Raw genomic sequence first — 21,949 nt, forward strand, 5'->3', positions numbered from 1 at the left:
GAGCTTTCTCATCTTAGAGTGAGGGCTTGACCTCAGCAATTATGAAGTCCCCTCCATTTGTTGTGCCTTCCTGTGTGATGAACGTGATTGCTCAAGAATGAATTAACTGGGACTTCCGTGGTTAAGACTTCGCCTTCCATTGCAGGGGGTGCGGGTTCGATCCCTAGTCAAGTAGCTAAGATCCCACCTGCCTCGCAGCCAAAAAACCAAAACATAAAACAGAAGCAATATTGTAACAAAATTCAATAAGGACAAAAAAATATAACTAAAGTGAGATATATATACTACCCAAATGATTCCCAAGCACTATGGAGGTAGAAATCATTAAAGAAAAAAAAAAAAGAATGAATTAACTAATGCAGAGTCTGATAAATTAATTCCTCTGTGGAATAAAGAGAAAAGGTATGCAATATTTTTGTTTGCCACCATAATTACTTTAAAAAGAGAGCTGGTTAAAATGCAGTATTAAATCACATTTGAATCTGTTTGTTTATATGTATTTTATTGTGTGTACCAAGTGTCCAGGAACTACCTAAGGAACATGTAGGACGTATCCAGTGAATGTCTGATACAGCAGTGTATGCTGCCTGTTGCTTTGGCTGTTGGCCACTGTCTCCCACTTATTTGCACATGCTTGACAGTGTGCATAAGATGTGCCTGTTTTCCTTGCTTGCTTTTCTCTCCCTGTTCCCTGGCTGTTTTGGCTTTGAAGCTGACATCCGTTTTGCCCCGACAATTATTGTAGATCAGCAGACCGTGCCACCCATCTCTCCTGGAATCTACCATCATTTCTTGCTTCTTGGCTATTTTTTATGGCTTCTTACTTCAGTTTCTCCTCTCTTCTTCATTCCTCCCAGCCTCAACATGCAGTCAGTAAGTCCTGTGTAGATTCTGCCTCCTAAATATTTCTCCCATTCACCCCTTCCTCTCCATGCCCACCACATTCCCCTGTTCCACGGGGGCTTATGGCTCTTGCCTAAGTGAACACCGTACCTGGTTGCCACTAGTATAAATTTGACTTTGTCATTCCCCTTCCAGGCCTTGCCATGGAGTCCCTACAGGCATAGGGTAGACTCTCAGTTCTTTAAGTTGGAGTGTGATGGTTTCAGCTCTTTCTAGCAATGCTCAACCTCCGTTCTCCAGCAGCTTTGGGCTCATTCTGTCCTTTGCCTGTTCTGTTACTTCTGCCTGGAAAATTCTTCCCCATCTTCAGAGCCTGGAGAACTAGTTCACCCAGCTTCCTTTTATTCTTCCTCCTTCTTCTCCAAAGCTATTGCTTGCCATCACTGCTCCCTGAACCCTGGGTGTACACACATCAATAATGTCACCTTTGTTGTATTGAAATCATTTTGGTTACTTTTTAGGCCCTTCTACCAGACATTGCAAGCTGCTTCTCACACAGAAGTCTACTTTTTTATTAAAAATTTTAAAGCTAATTTAGTTTTAATTTATTTTCATCACTTTTTTTTCATGATCCAGATATCTTTAAATGCAATGAAAATTAACTTTCCATGATATGTCAGAGACTGGAACTAAAAAAAAAACTTTTCAGACTGCAAATGAGTTATACAAATGAAAATATCAAGTGGAGATCCAGTTATCAAAATGAAAGCACTTGACATATTAAAAGTTAACAATTATTTGTTTAGAACACATAAAAAGTCAGTTTGCTACAGTTGTTGGATTTTCAAGAACTGTTGCAGAGGTTTGAAGAAAATAGATTTATTAACTTAAAAAGAACTTGAAACAAGTATTCAGAAGAAATTTGTGCCTTTATTAGAATGGTGTTAGGCTTCAAAAATGACCAATTAAATGATTAATTTTTTTAATAAGAAATGACCCTATAGAACTGCAATACTGGTCCAACAGTCCTGTTTTTACCGCAAGAAACAGAATGAGAGTTAAACAGAAAGCACTAGCAGGTATCAGTTAATCTAAGGTAATAGCTTCTTCGTTCCAAAAGCACTTGCAAAGAAAAACACTGGGGGGCACAGGGCATGGAGGCTCTTCCTAATAACTGGAATCCCATGAGTGTGTGTGTCTATGCCATGCGTCATAGGCTACTTTTTGCATTTGTCCTTTACGTGGTCACTTTTCCCCTCAAATACTAGTTTCCCCGTGACTTTTTCCCTCAAAGGATAAAAAGCATGAAATATAAGCAAGCTCTTGCATCTTACGCTTAGAAGTGTTCAATTCAAGCGTCATGTATGTTTATCGGTACATTTATAGTGTACCGATAAACCCCATCAAATCTTGGCTCATTCAATAGTATAGAACCTGTCAGGGCACAGAAAGAACGAACCCCTGCTTCTTTTTGTTACACATACGATTCAAATACTGAATCTGAAGAAAAACATTTAATCATTTTGGCTCTCCTTTACATTCCCCATGTTGATAAACTTACTAAAATATTCCTGTGTAATTGAGTGTGGTCCTGTTATTTCAAGTCAAGTTTAAAATCTCAAAACCAGCCATCCAGGCAAAAAAGGCAATCAGAAAGATGATTTCTTCCTCATCTCCCTAACCCCAATAACTATGAAGTCAATTTTACATGATTCCAAACACTGAATAGTGATGACAAATGCTGAGCCCAATTTCTTCGTAATCCTTTCTGGTGTGGCATGCATGGTAGAATTCAGGTGTGGAAGCCAGCATGGATCCTCCAAACCAAATTGCCTGTGACTGCATTTTGGGTGTAATGACTTGTACATTGATAGGTTTTCGTGTCAATCTACCACCACTCAGTTCCTCACTTAATTTCAGCCTGGCATCTACAGTTCTTTTCAAATCTCTTTGCAAGTGATGTCCGATGTCCCTGAACATGGTTGAGCCTCCAGAGAGGACGATATTTTTGTAGAGAGGACGTCTGACATCAGTAGGACAGTTGTGAATTACTTTATCTACAACTTCTGAGATAGTTTGAGTAAAACCTGGATTAGCAAACTCTAGATGAAAAAAATTTCAGGTCCCAAGAATTTCTCAATAACGAACACTAATGGAAAATTCTTTCTTTGAGATAGCACTGATTCCAGTATACTGTTTAATCCACTTTGCTCCATCTGTGTCATACTTGTTAAATTCTTTCACTAAATCTGGGCAGGCATAACTATAGTTTAAAGTTTAAAGTTTCCTTTAAAGTTTCCAAAGATTGCTCTGAAGGATTCTTACTTCTCCATCTTTCAGCAGTTGCTGAATAAAATATGTTCTTTTTCATCCTGTGTTTGGAATGTGCTTAACACAGCTGCCAGTCACATACCCTTCAGCCACAGGGGTGGCATGGGTGACACTGTTGCCACTGTCTATCAACAGATTGTTTTCCTACTTGTCTTGAGGTCCAGGATGCAGCTAAGGCAAGAATGGCCTGTGCAGAAATGTACGAGCCTAGAACATTATTTCAGCAGTATATTCCCTGTTTTCTGGAGTATTCAGAAATACTCCAGTATTTACTCCAGTAAACCAAGTATTTTGGTTCAGTCAAAAAAAAATGGTCTTCAGGTTCTGCTCTTAAATATTTAAAGATCATTTGATCCATAAACCTTTTCATCAAGTCCCATTCTTCAACAATGCTATGGAGGATTGGCCACTTTTTTGCATATGAAGGTTTTTCTGTTGCTTCATCAGCAACGAAGAAGTCTAGGTCATCAACACCTTTCATCACCCTCCTTTCAGCTTTCTCATCCTTTCTTTTTGCTGACTCCTTAATAGCAATACCCTGTACCATAGTCCAGCACACAGGCCGGCAGCCGTCCACCATCTTCCTTGTCACCTGCTGCTGCTGCTGCAACTGTCTGTTTGGTGCTGACTGGGGCCAGGGTTGAGCAGCGGGAGATAGAAGCAATTTGACCATCCACAGCTGGCCACTCTGTTTGTCATGGGGTGAGGGATGGAGACGGGAAGCAGAAGCAGAGGCAGGCTTGGTCAGTGGCTACCACTTCTACAACCCAGGCAGGTAGGCTGTCCTGGAAGTCTTTAGAAGTGCTTGTTGAGTGACTGAATGACTGTTTATGCTTACATTCTTTTCTCATGAATTCAAGCTTACAACTTTTATAGAAATTGGAGGTTTCCAGACTCCTAATAGCTGAATCATTGGGGTGTTGGTTGCACCAAAATTAAAATATTCTTTTATTGTATTAGTTTGATATTTGCCTCTAGCATCTACTTTGTTTTGAGCTTTGACTTTCATAAATTAGGAGTCGGGACTTCTTCACATCCAGGAAATGTTATCTTCATATCCAGGAAAAATGTTTTATAGTCAATCAACTAATCATTCCATGAGCATAATCATAATGCTAATTAGCTGCATTTGGTAGAAGTGCTGGGTACTGTGCAAAGTATTTTTAGAGACAGCATCTCATTTCATCTCCTTGATACCTCTACCAAGAAGGTACTAACCTATAATGGAAAAGAATCTGAAAAAGAATACAGACACACACACACACACACACACACACACACACACATCTGAATCACTTTGCTGTACACCTGAAGCTAACACAACATTGTAAATTAACTATACCTCAATTAAAAAAATGATTATTGGAAAAAAAGAAGGTGCTAGTCTTATTTCTCCTTTTACAAGGGAGGAAATTAGGCTTGGCAAGGTTAAGTAAAACTTGCTCAAGGTCACACAGCTGGCAAGTGGTCTTGTAAGAACTCAAGGACAGGCCTTGAGTGATTCCAAGACAAACGCAGTACAGTACTTGTCACCATTGCATGAGATAAATCCGGTGCTACCCTCCAGTCTCTTCCTCATGATTTTAGTCTTCGAATAAATCCAAGGTGTCTTTATCATTCATTTGAACCATATGTCACCTATTTAGCCTCTATTAAATAGAAGCTCTAAATCAGGAGTTGGCAAACTGGCCTGTGAGTCAAATATAGCCCATTACCTATTTTCTTTTTTTTTTTTGTACAACCTGTGAGCTAAGAATGATTTTTACATTTTGTAATGGCTGAAAAAAATCAAAAGAATTCTATTTTGTGACACCTAATAATTACATATGATTAAAATTTCAGTGTCCGTAAATAAAGTTTTATTGGAACACGCACCCAGGCTCATTTTCGTGCATGCTGTCTATGGCGTAAAGCAGAATTGAATAGTTATGACAAGAGGCAACATAGAGCACAAAGCCTGTAATATTGCTCTCTGGTCCTTTGCAGAAAACATTTGCCAACCTCTGCTCTGAGCTGTAAGTCTAGGGAATTTACATATGCTGGTGTGCAACATTTCTGCAGCCCTGGACAGAACACTAAAAACGTTTTGTCTGCATCTGCAATTGGGTTGTGTGTTTTTTGGAGGATCTCCAATCACTTAACAATTCTGATTCATCCTGGTGACCTGGGAAGGGACTCGCTGTGGAATACATTCTTACTTTGTAATTCAGGAGACTTGCTTACCCCAAAGTCACTTCTGGTCATGCCTCACCGTCTGGCACACACCAGCGAACTCCTCTATCCAGAGTTTACAGTGCTGGCGAGGAATGGCCTTGATGTGTTTACTCCGATGGGGACATAGTGTTTTCTGTTTACAGGTTGTTAGGCATTCTGCCATGTGCCGCATTGTAATTCCTCACCAGGGAAACAGTGCTTGCTCCCCTCGCTGGGTTCCCTCCACTCCCATCATCATTCCCTTCTTGTTTTAATTATTCCGACTTTATTTTGTCTTCTCCTTTGCTTCATTTTGAAAGAGTCCCAATTTGCTTTTCTTGCCAGTTCTCTACTTGCTTTTCCCAGGGCTCAAAAATGATTCCTGAGGGTGATGTCATTTTCATGTTTATCTTTCCTCTCTAGCATGACTTTGATTAAATATGTATATTTTAATTGGTGAGCCGTGTTCTAAGGGAGTTGATCGTTGCAAGGTCCATGGCCAATTTCAGCCACAGTTAACCTGAGTCGATTTGTACAATAGCAGTGGAATGTTTTGGCTCCTGTTGCAGCAGGAGTGGATCATATATGTTGTGTAGGCTTTTCAGAAACTTCATGCAGAAATTATGTGAAGCAGATGGTACCCTTTTGAGTTGCCAAACATGCATATTTTAAAGAAATGTGGTGTATCTATTCTTCTTGGTAGATTTAGACGGGGGTTCTTTGGGAATGGAAATCAGCTGAAATTGCCATAATTGAAAAATTCTTGGAAGCTTATCATCAAAATAAGGAGTGTAATATCAGAAGACCAACATAGACTAAGGAACAAATATTATTGGATTTATTTAATTTACTTCTCCAAGGACGAAAAGCCCTGTAGTCTCCATGATATGTCTTTTCTTTGATAAGGCTATTGATTCGTTCATTGAGATCTCTTGAGAGCATTGGGGGCAGTGAGAAAAGGTGGGTACGAGGCAGGGGAGATTGCATGGGACCAGAGAGCGAGGGCCAAGCCATTTAGCCGAAAGCTAATGGGATGGGGTGACGTCACTCTGAGAAGACAGGACCTGGGACAACTTGCAGGTTAAGGAAGGGGCAGAGCCTTGGGAGGACTGCTGCTGGGTTTCTTCTGAGCAGGTAGGAGATCTCGATCAGTCGTAGTTACCTCTAAGCATTGACCAGGCAGGGTTTGCAGAGGAGGAAGCTGGGTCTCTCCGCAGATAAGATGAAGAGCATGATGGAATCCAGGAGCCCCACCCAGGTAGGAAGGAGAATATAGCCGGCTTGGCTCTCTGCACTGGCACTTGCTGGGGAAATGCTTCTTTTTTTAAAAAAACAAACCTGAGTAGGGCTTCCCTGGTGGCGCAGTGGTTGAGAGTCCGCCTGCCGATGCAGGGGACGCGGGTTTGTGCCCCGGTCTGGGAGGATCCCACATGCCGCGGAGCAGCTGGGCCCGTGAGCCATGGCCGCTGAGCCTTCACGTCTGGAGCCTGTGCTCCGCAACACGAGAGGCCACAGCAGTGAGAGGCTCGCGTACTGCAAAAAAAAAAAAACCTGCATATTTTTCTTTTTTTTAAGTTTATTTATTTATGGCTGCATTGGGTCTTCGTTGCTGTGTGCGGGCTTTCTCTAGTTGCAATGAGCACGGCCTACTCTTTGTTGCAGTGCGCGGGCTTCTCATTACGGTGGCTTCTCTTGTCGCGGAGCACAGGCTCTAGGCGTGCAGGCTTCAGTAGTTGTGGCACGTGGGCTCTGGAACACAGGCTCAGTAGTTGTGGCAAACGGGCTTAGTTGCTCCGTGGCATGCAGGATCTTCCCGGACCAGGGCTCGAACCCATGTCCCCTGCGTTGGCAGGTGGATGCTTAACCACTGCGCCACCAGGGAAGTCCCTGGGGAAATGCTTCTTAGTGCCTCAGTCTTCTTACCTGTGAAATGGAGATAACTCTGCCTAGGGCTAATGTATTTATTTATTATTTTTTTTAATCATCTTTATTGGAGTATAATTGCTTTACAATGTTGTGTTAGTTTCTGCTGTATAACAAAGTGAATCAGCTATATGTATACATATATCCCCATATCCCCTCCCTCTTGAGCCTCCCTCCCACTCTGCCTATCCCACCGCTCGAGGTGGTCACAAAGCATCGAGCTGATCTCTCTTTGCTATGCAGCAGCTTCCCACTAGCCATACATTTTACATTTGGTAGTGTATATATGTTAGTGCTACTCTCTCACTTCGTCCCAGCTTACCCTTCCCCCCCACCCCCATGTCCTCAAGTCCATTCTCTACCTCTGTGTCTTTATTCCTGTCCTGCCCCTAGGTTCATCAGAACCATGGGCTAATGTATGTATGAAGCTTACATAGTATCAGGCTCAATTCTGACTTGGAGGGTTGTGGTGAGGATAAGAAGTTACGTATCTAAAGTGCTTTGCACATACTATGGTTCAACAAATGGTGATTTTATTATAATAATCATTTAAAAGGGAGCTGTGTTACCTGTTGGTGAAGAGTTTGGGTTCAGAGTCAGGGAGACCTGGTTGGAGTCCCAGCGCAGCAGTGTAGTAGTGGTGAAATCTTAGGCAAGCCCCTTCCCTTCTGTAAACCTCAGTTTCCTCTTCTGTACAATGGGGAGAAAAACAGCTCCAACATGGTGGACTCAGAGGATTAAATGAGCTAATGCGTTTGAAGTATTTAGCACAGGGCTCGGCATGTAATAAACATGCAAAAAACACTAGCTGTTACGTTTTTCCGCGGGCCTCCTGCCTGGGACAGAAAATCAAACTCTGCTCCTTAAAGCAGAATTTGGCCAAGCTCCACCCTCATAAGGTCCGTATGTGAGAACCCACTATTGGGTCCCTGGGGGGCAGAAGGCCTGCTTGGGTGATGACTTAGGTCTCTCAATTCTCCCTCAACCCCTCCACAATGCTACATGTTTCCATACTGCATACATTAAGGTCTGCACTTAGTAATTTATGGTTTAAGGGCTGGGTGTGTATTTTCGAGATCCTTCAAAGATGAGCACATTTGGGATCAACACTGAAGGAACACCCTTGCTGCTTCACTTACGTGGAGGTAGTATATTCTGTTGGTTAGGGTGTTTGGGGGTGGGGGGTAGTGTAGCTGGACTGTGTATATTGTTTCCTGGGTTTGAAGGTTCCCATAAGACTTTGAAACAGGGATTTGTGGGGAGGCAGCTTTTTGGTTGTTGTTGGGTTTTTTTGTTTTTTTTAAACATCTTTATTGGAGTATAATTGCTTTTTTTTACATCTTTATTGCAGTATAATTGCTTTTTTTTTTTTTACATCTTTATTGGAGTATAATTGCTTTACAATGGTGTGTTAGTTTCTGCTTTATAACAAAGTGAATCAGTTACACATATACATCTCAGAGACAGCGTGGAAGCCACGTCAGAGTTATGCCAACCAGAGGCAGGAGGCTGGGGCGTTTATCTACCAACTTCCCCTTTAGCATTGGCTGGGGGCTGCTCCTGGGAGCATCTGATAGCCACTAGCTACACATGGCTATTGAGCATTTGACATGTGGCTAATGCGACTGTGATAGAATTCTAAAATGTTATTTAATTTTAATTCATTAAAATTAAAATTGCCATATGTAGCTAGTGGGTATGGATTGGAGAGCGCAGCCACCATGAAGTTAGACACCAAGTGTGTTTTGTTTGCTGCTGTGTTCCCAGCCCCAGATTCACGTAACAGGCACTTAATATTTGTGGAAATAATGAATGTAACTGGAGGAAATCTCTGGCAGGGTTTTCTTTAATTGCTTTGCCAATGCTTCCTTTCCTCTTTGTGTGTCCTCCCAAGTTTAGGTAAGGCACTCTACCACCTTCATTAGTAGCTACCACAAGTGCTCTTTTCGGGGCATCTGTGGGACTTCCACCCTGTGGCCCTTTATTTATCCCATTGTGTGTGCCAGTCTGACCAGTGAGTGAGGGATCCATCCATCCTTGCTTCAGGCATTCTTGCCTGCTTTATGTTTTTCAGAAATTTCTCAAAGCTGCTGCCAGGTAGATTGGAGTTGCCCCAATTTGCAAAGCGGATCTAGATGATTCCAAATTTTATAGTCCTTTGGTCATTCCAGTTGTTCCAGCACCACTTGTTGAAGAGATTATCTTTGCTCCATTGTACTGCCTTTGCTCCTTTGTCAAAGATCACTTGACCATGTTTATGGGAGTCTACTTGTGAGCTCTCTGTTCTGCTCCATTGATCTGTTTGTGTACTCTTTCACCAATATCGTGCTGTCTTACTTAACTGTAGCTTTATAGTAAGCCTTACAGTCTGATAACCTCAGTCCTCCAACTTTGTTCTTCAGTATCAATCTTGGCTATTCTGCGTCTTTTGCCTCTCCATGTAAAACTTTAGAATCAGTTTGTCAATATCTACAAAATAACTTGCTGGGATTTTGATTGGGAGTTTTTTTACCTTTATTATGAAAAAATTTAAACATATAGAAAACTAAAGAGAAAAATACAGTTAATATCCCGACCCCATCACCTGCATCTCACAATTGTTAACATTTTGCCACCTTTGCTTCATCTTCCTTTTTTCCTGAAATACTTTGACATCATAACATTTCGTTCCCAAATACTTCAGTGTGCACATCTGAAAAATAAAGGCGTTTTTCTCCTTAACTATGCTACCATTATCACACCTAACAATGATTCTTTATATCATTCAACGCCCAGCCTATATGCAAACTTCCCTAATTATTCCCAAATGTCTTTGGAAAAGAGAGAGCTCTGGACTCTTCTTCATTTTATAAGGATACCAATCCTTATCCATCCTCCTTACCTAAATGTAATTACCTCCCAAAGACCCCACCTCCAAATAACCATCACATTGGGAGTTGGTGCTTCAACGTATGGATGTTGGGGCTGGGGAGACACAAACATTCAGGACACAACAATACTGTGTACAGATATTTGAGTACCTTTTCAGTTCTTTTGGGTATATACCTACGAGTGGAATTGCTTGGTCATTTTTAAATCTCTTATAATCTAGAAGAGTTCCCTTCCCCTGAGTTTTTTCTTTTTGTTCTCTTTTCTCTCATGACATCGGTTTGTTGAAATGACCAGGCTGGCTGTCCCACCTTTGGGCTGTGTCTAGTCGTGTCCTCATGCTGTTTTTCAGCACATTCCTCTCGGCCTCGAATTTCCTATAATTGGGCTCTGATGTTTTAATTTTCTCTGTGGTCTCTTCTTTCCTCAGTTCATTCTGTTGGATACATTTGCCTCCTCTATTTTGTACTTGGCCTGTTTTGGAGGAAGGTGCCCTCATTTCCTATCACAGACCCAAAGCAGTTTTTACTCTTCCCTGCAGTAAAGTTATGTGCAAGAAGGTCTTTGCTCTTATTCCTCGAGGAATCATTTTTGTTCTCCTATGCTCCAGATTCTGGTCATAGGCCTCAGACTGTCGTGTTTCTATTTACTTACCCATGAATAAGCCTAGTGTTGGCTCCTGGATGTGAGACACTGTTCACTCACAGGGCCCTCCCTGACCTCACCGACTGAGGCCAGCGGCCGAGCCGGTGTCTCCAATGGGACAGTTCTGGTCTGTCACACATCTCGGGCAGCTGTTTTGGCTGACATAGCTTCTTTTCCCCCAACCGTTCATTTTCTGACAAGGGATAAAATGGACATGGCCCTGCAGGGCCTGAGGCCACCTCTGATCAAACTTTCATTGCATGAAAACGTATACCTGCCTGCAGGCACTACTCCAGGGTCACCCAGGAATGCAGTTGGTCTGGTCATCTCTGCACCTTGCTGGGTTGCTCTCTAGAAGCTCTTTGCTTCAGGATGGATGAGGCAAGAAAGTTATTGATGAGACATAGGGACTCGACTTCTTCAGAAAGGGGTTCCCAACAGTGTCAGGCTGGTTATGTGCTTTGGATTGAATCCCTTAGAGTTTAGTGGAGGAGCAGCCAGTGGAGTTAGGGTATTGATGAGGTCACGGCTAGCCTATATGGTGCTCTTTGTGAATTAGAAAAAGGCACCTTTTCCTCGAGACCCTGACTTCCATGTGCGGGAACACTGTGGTGTTCTACATACTGAGTTTGTTAGAGCCGGTCATGGGATTGCTACTTACTAGAAGACTGTACGGTAAGCACAGAAATCTACAGTGTCTGTATGGAAAGGGTGTGTTCTCTGAACAGTGTACTCAGCTTCACACTGCAGCCACTTCTGGTTTGGGGGCTGATGCGCACTTGTCAGTGACTGTATACCTGAATTCCTTCCCATCAGTGGAAGATCCTTCTGATTTTGGTATGTGGTAAATGCACTCTTATCTTGTCCAGACCTGTTGCTATTTTTAGTTTTCATGGGGACTTTAGTGAGCATCTAGGCACTGTAAGTTATCTGCCTCCCCTGACCCGGAAGACTGAAGTTGACTTTTTGACAAAGATCCTGGCCAGTTCTGAAGCTATAATGCCGTGCACCGGGGTTGAATAACGGTGCCCTGAGAGTCCAGCATGGCTTGTGCTGGTGGATGGGATGCCTTGTAAAAAGCTGGTACGTTTCATGGCTTAACGGAATGCTTTGTTTCTTCTGATGGCATTCTCCAGGCAGGTGTTATATCTTGTATGACTCCCAGGAAATGAGGCTGGCTTCTGAGTGTGACTCTAGGAATCAGGCTTATTACTTTCCCTAATTATGATGATAAATACCTACTTGAGAAGAAAATTCAAGCATCACAGTAAAGCTAAGTGAAAAAGGCTAAAACCACTTAATTTCCATTATCCAGGGTCAACTACCGTTACCTCCATTTCTCCATCCCTTTTTCCACTTTCATCCAGTTTGCTTTTCCAGGATGTTTACTGCTTCCTTTGATGGGGATGAAGACTCTCCCTCGTGCCCCGTAGTAGTAGCCGTTCTATTACTCAGTCCTTAGCCAGTGTTTGATAGCCTAGGGGCAACTTTATGTATTTGCAAACTGCATTATTCTTCCATCACTACAAACACAAGCTTCCTTTCATATTGAATGGTCCAGTAACCCTGGGGCACAACCGTTTTAGATTTCAATCTGCCACCGCTTGGTGATCTTGGGAAAGTCACTTAACCCCTATGGGCCTCCACTTCTAGTTAAAATGAAGAGGCTGAACCAGCGTGTCCTTTCCAGGTGAAATCAAGCAGGGGAATTACGCCCATTTGAGAGAGAACAGCCTGTGGCACAGGTTTGTACCTGTTGTCAGTGGAGTCTGGTGGGAATTATCTAGAGAGAAAGGAGATGGCTAGCTAGCTGGACAGGTAAGAGGGAACTGAACCTATCTCCAGGGCCTGGGCATTTTTTGGCAGGCTGGGGGAACGGGGTCATCAGGGACAGAATCGTTTGGCCCACAGAGGTCAGCTAAGACGTTGGGAAGAGACTGATGACCTTGTGTGAGAACTAACTTCAGAGAGAAGGACGAAGCTGGGACCCTCAAGACATCGCCACGCTTGGATATTTGGCCTCCCCTTCTCCGTGGGTCTAGGCTGCCCCCCTCCTGCTGTGCCCCATTAATGAATGCTTTGTGATGGTTTGTTGTGGTTATTTTCTGAGGACCTTGATTAGCAAAGGCTTTGCTGTCGACACACTGCACTGTTCCAGGTGACTCTTAGTTGCTGGTCACTGATGGACAAAGGCCAGAAGGACACTGGGAGTCATCAAAATGGCTCGGCCTCTATGTGGAGAGGAAGCCACTCAGGTGGTCTTCTGGGGATAAGAGTTTGTTTTTTTTCTGGTAAATGCAGTGGGTAGAAAATGTCATTTATACGTTTTGAAATATCCACCATAGGCATAGTGAAGAGGGAGAGGGTGCTCTGACACCTGGGTCTTTGTCTCTGGTTCCTGGCACACAGCTCCCCACATCCTCGGCACCTCCTAAGTGATGAGTGTCTTTAATATGCTAATGAGATTACTGTTGAGTCGGGGCTCCTAGATAGATTTAGGATGGGGGCTGGTCACCAGAAAGAACAAGGCATGAATAGAGGGTTGAAATTTTTAGCCCTACCCCCTGACTTCCAGGGAGGGGAGAGGGAGTGGGGATTGAGTTAACCACCAACGGACAAAGATTTAATCCATAATGCCTACCTGATGACCCCTCAGTAAAGACTCTTAAAAGAAGAGGTTCAGAGAACTTTCCAGTTGGTGAACACATGGAGGTGGTGCGCCCGGAGGGGGCGTGGGAGCTCTTTGCTCCCCGCTTCACTGCCTTGCTCTGTGCATCTCTTGCATCTGGCGGTTCCTAAGTTGTATCTTTATAATAGCCTATTAATGGTAAAGTGCTCTCCTGAGTTCTGTCGGCTTTTCTAGCAAATTATCAAACTTAAGGAGGAGATTGTGGGCATCCCCAACCTCGTAGCCAAGTGGGACAGACGTGTGGGTAACTGGAGACCCGACCCTTGTGTCTGGCATCTGAAGGGAGGGCAGCCTTGAAACCTGTGGAGTCTGATGCCAACTCCAGGTAATTAGTGTCAGGATTGAATTGAGGACACTCAGTTGGTATTGGAGAATTAGGGAATTGGTTGTTGGGTGGAAGAAGAAGCCACACATTTGGTGTCAGAGTGTTTTGAGTAAAAACAGATCACTGTCCCTGATGCCTTTTTAAGAAGATGTAGAGGCTGGAATATTGTGAGTCTGGGATGACATTGAAGGAACTGGCATCACAGAGGAGATAAAGAGAAACTCTTTCCCACTGGAGCCTGGCACCCTTCCTGAGCTCCAACGGTCAGTGTTTCTTGAATGAGTGAATTGACAACATGGGCTCTGGTCCGGAGAAGGTTTGATGGAGGCAAGTAGAAATGACCTTGGATAATTAAACTACAATGAGGTTCTTTACCAGACATCAATTACTGAAGATTTTCAACTTGTCAGTATTGTATGAAGCATTCCTTTGGGCTAGGTCATTCTCTGAATTGAATTTTAGCATTTCTTCACGAGCCTTAACCTCTTTCTTTAGCGTGCATTCTATGTGCATTACAATGCAGTAAGGCAGACTTTTCTCATAAAATGGTGTAGGTAAGATTGAGAGGGTCTAAGCATCTCTCCGCTTTGGAATTTGTTGAAGCTTACAGTGTAAGCAGATTCACACATGCAGAATTCAAAGTCAGAGAGATACATGAGGTGCTTGTACTGTTTTGGTATGGAAGTTGGTTTCAAAAGGAGGTTGGTATTTGAAAGACACTCTAAGGAGTGGGAGAATAAATGACATCTTCGGGTGTGTGTTCTAAGTCACAAGCAAACCCTCCTTGAAATTTTCCAGCGAGGCCTTTGGATGACACAGAGCTTGACTTGTCTACTTCATATTTGCTCAGCTTCCATAGCATTTGGAAGAAGTTGGCCTGCTTGGGAATATGCTGAATTAAGGAACATAGCCAACCAATGAAAGAGGAGGAAAATTTGTTTAAAGCTAGACAAACCTTTAGTTGTTAGAGACCCTTACTTCCTGATGTGATGCAATTGGAAGGTCATGGCGTCACCCATAGGTATTCTTGTTAAAAGATAGAACCGGGATCTGATCAGTCTCTAACTGTTTAATTCACAGTAAATGTTGAAGATAGCGGAACATGTTAAATAACACCATGGGAATGTAATCCTCCAACTCTACAATGCGGAAATTCTAAAGGGCAGATGACACACTTCTTCAGTAAATAAAGGGCAAAGAACAAGACAGAGAAGGAAATGTAGATGAAAGAAACTTTTAGTGGACTGGAGCAGCTACAGTTGATACCCTGCTGGGAACTCTGGTGACCCTCTGCCCAAGGGCTTTCATTCTGTCTGTAGGATTACGCATGGCAAGCAGAGCAGAGTGCCAGAGAATTTATGGCCTGGAGAGTTAATGCCCCTGGAAGCAGTCTTCAGCCAGTGATGGATGGGGAAGGTGGATAAATACCCAAGCTTCCTCCCTATCTCCCAGGGCTGGGGTAGCGCTCAGGGGTGCCCCACACTGTCTCCCAGAGTTGTCCAGAGGAACCGTGCTCCATTTGTCCCCAGTGGTGTGTACCCTTTGTTGGCTTTCTTCCCTTCCCTGGCTCCTTTTCCTATTCTTCCACTAGTTTTCCTGCTAACACCTCCAAACTGTTTAAGTTCGCCCTTAAATCCTTGCCTTGGAAGCTGTTTCTGGGGGAAACCAAACTAAGACAGAGACAAATCAATCCAATGAACACGTGGGCGTTATTTGCTTCCCATCTCAAACAAACCATCTGTAAACAGGCATAAGTCTGTTGAGGAAATATGATCACCAAGAGGGTGTCAGATGGTATTAAGGAATTATTGTTAAGTATTTTTAGGTGTGAAAATTATTTCTGGTAATGTTGAAAAAAATGAAGAGCACTTACTTCTTAGAGATACATACATACTCAATTATTTGCAAATGAAATTATATGATCTCTGGGATTTGCTTTAAAATAATCAACAGTGGGGGGCGGGGGGTGGACCAGGAGGGGGATACTAGTGAAATAAGATGGGCAGAATTTTCAACAGTTGTTGAAGCTGGGTGATGGCTAACTGGCGGTTCATTACGATGTTCTGTCTACTTTTGTGATATGTTCAACATTTTCCAAAATAAAATGTTAAAAGGACGCAAAAAGAAGCACTTGAACACCCTTATGGTCCTTTCTCTTCTGGGTCAAGATTAAATTATCCTCTTCCCAGCCTTGGCACTGTGACACGCCAGCTTTGTTTTGGATGGGTCAGCTGATAAGTGGAGGAGTTATTGACCCTTCTCCACACTGGCAGCCTTCCTTCCCCCCACTGTGTCCACCCATTCCCATAGCCAGACTAGAGACTCTGGCATCACTCACCGCTCCACCTTGAAATCTCAAATGCCATCCTATCCGCTTCTGCTCTGAAACCAACTATTCCTCTGATCCTGTTGCATCTGCCCTCCAATTTGTAAGTGCCCTCCCTCTCCCAGTGTAGTCATACCCACATGGTCTTGACTGTTATAGCCCAGAACTGCTGGAGTGGGCAGGATGGGAGGAGTGGGCCTGGAGACTGGGGGTCAGGCCGGGTTAGTGCTGTGGTCAGTAAGTCTAGTGGGCTGTGGTGACTTGGGCCTTGGCAGTACTCCAGGGGCGTAATAGTGGTGGTAGGGGGCAGGAGAGGGAGAAGTGCTGCCGTGGTTCTAAGAAGAGGAATGGAAACTCCCATCAGGGGAGGTTCCAACAAGGAAAGAGTTTAGTCCTCGGGGAGAGAGGGTTGGAGAAAGCTGGGGTAGTTGTCAGGGCATCAGCCAAATGGTCTGGACTTTTCCAGAGTGAAATCAGAGCATAATTGAGAAAGTGAGGCAGAAGCCCAATCTTGTATACTGAACACGTGGGCCAGGTTTAGGCTGGGTCTACCGCCCGAGGCTGACCACAGATATTCCAGGCTGTGGGCCTCAAGCGGAACGGCAGCCTCCGCCCTGTGGGGCTGGTTTGTGATGCGCTTAGTCAGTGGAGCAGGGGGGGTGAGGATGGCCATGGAGAACCTGCCGGCTGAAGGTCTTTCATATTTGTCTTATTTAAGGAGAGGTCTCAGCTCTGTACAAACGTAGGACCTGGTTTTATTTTTGCTGATAAGTGCTCTCCACTGTGCGGGAGCAAATTCTACTTTCCTTCTGCACATTACGACCCTCAGGATACCTTGATTAGAGCCAAAGCTTTCCTGCCAGTCTCCGTGTTTACAGCACCCTTCGTTTCTGAAACTGTGACCTAACCTGTTCCCTGCGGTGTGGCTGGAGGAGGCGGGATCCTGGCTGCTGGGGTGCAGGAGGGGCTGTGCTCAGGCTCTGAGGAATCTCTTCCCTCTCCTCCTTCTAGGGGTTTCTTCCCCTGGTGCTGGGTGCAAGAGGGATAGCTGCAGAGGCCGAGTTCTTCTGTGTCTCCGACCTGGAGGTGGTGTGTGTTGGGGGGAGGTCCTGGCCTTGCTCTGGTTCTGCTTGGGGTGAACAGCTTTGCCCTAGCGCCTCGACTGCGGAGGACCCCCTCCTCCAGAGTGAGCTGGATCTTCTCCCTTTGGTGCCATCAGTGGTATAGAATCCTACCCTCTTCTCCTGGTGCTGTGTTCCTTACTTAGCCCTGACGCTCCTGGAAAGCCCCATGGCTCCTCTCCTGCTGTTCCCTGCCTTGCAACTTCTTGTTGAGACAGGGGAACTAACTGGAGTCCTCTTTCCCACCCTCTGAGGGCCAAGGAGAGCAGTTTTCCTTCTTTGAAGGCATCTCCAAATGTTGCAAGTGGTCCCCGTGGGAGACCCCGTGACTTGGCTTTGGGGAAGGGAAAGCACCTGCATTGGTTTCCCATGGGAAGGGGAAGAAATAAGAAAAATAGCTAATACTTACATAGTGCAATTCTAAGCATGTTAAAGAATTTAACTGATTTAATCCCTGTAACAACCATTTGGAGTAGGTATTATTGTACCCCTTTTGTAGACGAGAAGTCTGAGGACCAGAGTGGATATATATTGCCCTAGGTCACATAGCTTACCAGTGGCAGATATGGGATTTGAACCCAATTCGTCTGGCTTAGGTGTTGCATGTCCCTCTCACCCTGAAGGACCCTTTTCCCCACAAGGCCGGCTACTACCTTCCTCTCCTGCATCCTCTCCTTCTATTGATTTGGGGAGTGTTCAGGTGGGAGGGAGAGCAGTTGGCGTGGGTGGGGGGCAGGACCAGTGTTGGCATCTCTAAGAAAGTGCAGGGCAGTGGAAGCTTGTTCACGAGTGGAAGCTTGTTGGTCACTTTGAACGTGGGATGTTATGAGTTTTGGGTCTTCAGTTTGGACCTTAGCTGTGATTCCAGGTCAGTAGGAAAGTTCGACTCAGCTTATTTCTGATGTAGCTCAGCAGTGTTGGCAGGTCCTGCTCTTTTCCTGAAGCTCGTTCGGATATCTTATGGCTTCTCCTCCTTTCCTGCCTGCCCGGCACACAGCCCCTTTCTCGCAGGCCCCTGCAAACCCGTCACTTTCTCGTCTTTCATATGTTTCTGGAGCAATCTGACATCTGTCTTGTCTCCTACCAGGGGATGCCAGGAACTGCTGGAGAAGATCTTATAACTGTGCTGATGTTACAGATGTATGGCTTTGGCTTCAGGAGAAGTCACTAATCATTTATCATGTCCCCGAATGGCTTCCTCTTCCACTCTTTGGCTCTTCCAGAATCATTGCGATCCTGAGACCTCACGGCATCCATCCTAGCCTCTCCCCACCATCTTCTACCTCTCCTTTACTGATTCTTAATCAGCGTTGCCTCTTCTGCAAATCCTTCCCATGGCTCTGTCTCCCTCAAGCCTCTCCCAGCTCCCTCTTTCCTTCACCGCTAGACTTTTACAAAGCGTATCTCTACCCTTTGCCTCTACTTCTTTATCGCGTTATCCCCCTCCACCCAGTGTAATCTGCCTTTCTCTCGTTCTCTCTCTGGAGCTGCTTCAGTTAATTGAAGGTTACCCACGTCTTCTTAAAAGAATCCAATAGGCATTTCTGTCTTTATCTCGTTTGGCCACTTTGCTTTATTGTGCATTTTGACTCCCTCCTTCTCGAAGGCTTCTACTTCTGCCTTCTACTGTGGTTCCTGCCACACCACTCTGCTGGTGGAACTCTTACCTCTCTGACCACTCTATTTTATTTTCCGGCTTCTCTTTCTCTTTCCATGTCTTTAAAATCAGTGATCACTAGGAGTGATCGGTGATCACCTGGTCCTCTTTCTCCTTTCACTCTGTTTGTATTCCGTGATCCCATCCACTCTCGTGATCCATGGGACCTCCTATTGATAATTCCCACATCTGTGTTTGTGCTTCCTGGCATTTCTCTTGAGCTATTGACAGTTCTCCTAAACATCTGTATCTAGAAGCCCTACCACACATCTTAAATTTTTGTCCAAAACTGTACTTTTTTTCCCCCACCCAAACCTTTTCGTCACTCCAATTGCTAGAAACTGTAAAACCATCCTTCACCTTTGGGCAAGGAATTCTGGAGCTTGATTACCCAGGTTTCAATCCCGCCTCCTCTCCCGAGTAGCTGGGTGAGCTTCGGCGAGTAATTTAATGTCCCTGTGTCTTGGTTTCCTCATTTGCAAAATGAGGACAATAAACCTGCCTTAAAGGATTGATGTGAAGATGAAATTGGATAGTAAAGGCAAAACTCTTGGCAAAGGGCTCAACACCCAGTAACTTCCACTAAACGACACGTTTTGATATTGTTGCCGTTATTCTATTCATCATTTGTGCAATACATTGAACAAATTTGTTGTTCAATTGATTGTCTTTAGTTACTTCCTTGGCACTGTGCTAGGCACACACTCCACAGCCACATCTCTGCAGGGCCCACATTCTGTAGATTTTACTTCCTGAATACTTTAAGACTTGTTAACTCTTCTCTGTACCCACCATCACTGTACACTGAGGGCATACATTGCTTATACACCCACCTTTTCTCCCCCTGCAGGCCATCTTCCATACCCTGCCAGAAGGATCTGCCTAAAATACAAATCTGATTATGTCATGCCCACTACCAAACGTAAAATAGATAGCTAGTGGGGAGCAGCTGCATAGCGCGGGGAGATCAGCTCGGTGCTTTGTGACCACCTAGAGGGGTGGGATAGGGAGGGTGGGAGGGAGGGAGACGCAAGAGGGAAGAGATATGGGGACATATGTATATGTATAACTGATTCACTTTGTTATAAAGCAGAAATTAATACACAATTGTAAAGCAATTATACTCCAATAAAGATGTTAAAAAAAAAAAATCCTTCAGAGGCCCCTCAGGATAAACCTCTATTGGTTCCCGTTGCTGCCGGGCCCACCCCTCCCGTACCTGTGTCTGCTGACCCAGCTCTAGCCGTTCAGAACCACTTGCAGGTTCCACCCCGTGCCCTGTTGGCTTACCCCGGTGGGCCACGCCCATGCTCCTCTGTGCTGATGTATGCTTCCCTTCAGCCTCCCTCCACTGTCCACCTGCTGTTTTCCTTCTCTCAAAACTCTGTTGAAACATCACCTGTGGCTTTAGGAATTTTTGCCTCTGTTTCCTGCACGACCACCCTCCCCCCAGAATTGGTTGCTCCATTGTCAGTGTTCTTATAGCGTTTTGTACTTACCTGGCCTATGGTGTCTTTCTTGTCCCTTTGGTTTTTGATTTCTGAGGGCTCAGAAAGAGAGATTTATGATGACCAGGACAGGCATACCCCATTTTATTGTGCTTCGTAGGCATTGCATTTTCTACAACTTGAAGGTTTGTGGCAGCCCTGCACTGAGCGAGTCTATCGGAACCATTTTTTCAACAGCATTTGCTTACTTCATGTCTCTGTGTCCCATTTTGATAATTTTAACAATATTTCAATTTTTTTCATTATTATCATATTTGTTGTGGTGATCTGTGATGTCACTATTGTACATCACATGAAACTATTGTTACTAATTGGGTGTGTTTTTTTTTTGCTTTCCATTTTTAAATTAAGATATGCACATTATTTTTTAGACAATCCTATTGCACACTTAGTAGACTGCAGTATAGTGCAAACATAACTTCTGTATGCACTGGGAAGCCAAAAAATTTGTGTGACTTGCTTTATTGCAGTGGCCTGGAACTGAACCTGCAATATTGCTGAGGTATGCCTGTATTTTATCCAATATCTAATTCATTAAAGTTATAAATGTAAAAACCGATTATACTGTAAGCTTTTAAAAACAACTTGGAAATCTTGTAAATTTATTTGTAAATCTAGTAATATTTGTGTTAAAATGAAAAGCACTCATTTCACTTGCTCTTTGAATAGTGCTAAACTTATAAATTTAACCAAGTTAAATCCCACAAACAATACCATTTATATAGTCTGTTAATTAATTTCTCTTAAATATTTTAAAGTATAGTTACTGGTTCAATATGTATGATTCTCATAAGGCTTAAAAAATAAATGAAACATATGCACATAAAAATGCCTGCAAAGGTTATTACTATCATTATACCTTATTACAATCATTATATTCAACACAGGGATGTATTTCTTTATCCCACACTCCAAATAAGGGACTGTGGCCACCTTCGGTCCCCTACAAACTATTGGGAACCAAAATGTAGTCAAGCTCCAGGTAATTGGTTGGAGATTGGGACCTGGACTCAGAATGTGGGTCCTTCCTCCAGAGTGATTCTATCTGAGCTGGTGTCCGTTCAGCGGGCCCCTCACTGGTAGCAAGTGGTTGCCACACCAGCAGTCAGCAGGACTTCCCTACCCCATTCCTTTCAGTGGGATCTTGTCTAATTTCATATGTCAGTGTTTTCAGCAGACTGGCACCTTTTCCTGAAATAACACATCTTGCAAAATGTCAGGGGCTTGCTAGGTTCCTGGATTCTGGTTCCATTTTCCAGGATTTTATCCAGATCTCCCCCATTTAGTGCCCAAGCCCTGGTGTGTTGTATAATTGTTGTTTATTTGTCTGCTCTTAAACCCCTGTATACTGATGGGATTTCATATACTTGACTCGGGTCGCAGGACGACTAGTTAAAACACTAGTAATCATTTACTCAGGGTTATAATTAGTACAGTTCTCATTGTTTACCATTCTGTGGTCATTTTACTATTAATCACTGAGTCTCCAGGCCTAGAGGAGTGTCTAGCACACGAACGAG

The 21,949-nt window shown here is 43.9% G+C and overlaps 1 protein-coding gene and 1 pseudogene across 8 annotated transcripts in view; one reads left to right on the forward strand and one right to left on the reverse strand.

Annotated features, from left to right (window-relative positions):
- The window catches only part of SH3GL3 (SH3 domain containing GRB2 like 3, endophilin A3), a 285,461-nt gene that overhangs the window by 158,171 nt on the left and 105,341 nt on the right, over positions 1 to 21,949 (forward strand). The window lies entirely within an intron of this gene.
- Positions 2,548 to 3,703, reverse strand: LOC101316922 (actin-related protein 3-like; annotated as a pseudogene).

Source organism: Tursiops truncatus, chromosome 2 (genome assembly GCF_011762595.2).
Source record: "Tursiops truncatus isolate mTurTru1 chromosome 2, mTurTru1.mat.Y, whole genome shotgun sequence".
Lineage (NCBI taxonomy): Eukaryota > Metazoa > Chordata > Mammalia > Artiodactyla > Delphinidae > Tursiops > Tursiops truncatus.